The sequence below is a fragment of the Buceros rhinoceros genome, unplaced genomic scaffold (assembly GCF_000710305.1).
Source record: "Buceros rhinoceros silvestris isolate BGI_N320 unplaced genomic scaffold, ASM71030v1 scaffold12786, whole genome shotgun sequence".
NCBI lineage: Eukaryota > Metazoa > Chordata > Aves > Bucerotiformes > Bucerotidae > Buceros > Buceros rhinoceros.
Window position 1 is genome coordinate 54,392 of NW_010415886.1, and position 1,233 is coordinate 55,624.

At 61.7% G+C, this 1,233-nt stretch overlaps 1 protein-coding gene across 1 annotated transcript in view; it reads right to left on the bottom strand.

Annotated features, from left to right (window-relative positions):
* Nucleotides 1-1,233, bottom strand: part of LOC104494724 (protein FAM19A2-like) — a gene marked incomplete at its 3' end in the record, with an annotated part of 7,764 nt that overhangs the window by 1,992 nt on the left and 4,539 nt on the right. The gene's annotated exons all lie outside the window — the stretch shown is intronic.

Here is a 1,233-nt window from a genome sequence, read left to right on the forward strand (position 1 = left end):
GGCAGCCCAGCTAGCCCCTCCCACCCCAGCTAAACCCAACGGTCCCCGTCTCACCACCACACACCCTCTCTTCAGCTGGAGAAGGGAGGACCACGACGGTGTTTCCACCCGGCAGTGACACAGAAATGTCACGGCGCTCATCAGAAATCCAGGTTGCTCCGCTGCTCCCCCTCCCAGAGCCATTAAAATATTAAGGAAGAAAGAGAACGAATGCGTTGGCTTAGCACCTCTGGGATCCGGGTTTAGAAGCTGGTTAGCATCACAAATCAATGACTTTCGCTAGGTCATGGCCCACGCCAGCACAATGCAAATGAGGCAAAGGGGGCTGGAAAGACTTCATTCCCCTGACCCTGAGAGCGGGTGATCCCTGCAGGTCCTGTTTAATGAGCACTGGAGGAGCGGGCTGCGCACCGAGGCATCCCCTGGGTCACCAGGAACAGGCTTTTATTTGCACGGCGAGCGGGAGGTGGGCTGTGAGGACAGGAAGCTGTGCTCCTGCCATGTGCCACCCTGCCATCCCGAAAGGCAGAGGAGCAGCATCAGGCCGTCAGACCTGGCTGCCTGCACCCTCAGCCCCGGCACACAGGCAGGAGCCCCGCAGGACCCCTCAGCAGCCACTGATAAAGGGTGAAACCGGGAGATGCCAGGCTGTGGGGAGCAGAGCTGCTGCTGCTGGGGGAGCTACCTGCAAGCACCAGCTCATGCTCAGCCCTTTCCCAGCACACGCGGCTCCAGCGCTGGCTCCAACCCAACCTGTATTGGCCAGCCTTGACCATCCAGCCTCAGCTCCCAGCTCTGCTTCATGCTACGGCCACCAGCAGGAGGATCCTGCTGGGAGTCCCAGGGCCCCATCCACCCCTAAGCCCACGAGGCACTGGTTTGTGCCCAGCTCTGCAGGAACCGCCACATGAAGGGGACTGGGGGCGGCTGACCTGCGTCACGGCAAGTGTTCCCTGGATCCCCAGAGAGGGACAGCAACAGCACGTACCCGTGTTCAGCAGCACGCACCCACGCTCAGCAGCAAACACCCTCTGCCTTCCGGGAGCTGCTGGAAAGCAGCCACTTCACCTGCTCCAGCGAAAGCTCCGGGAAACAGGGTCCCTCCCCAGGCGCTGGGGGAAATCCCTCTGCCGTGCAGCCACGTTTTCACATCCCTGCTGGGAAATGCTGATCCAAGTGCAACCTCCCGGCTTGTGCCACCTGGGAACAGCGGCGCCGGCTTTCCGCCGCCGC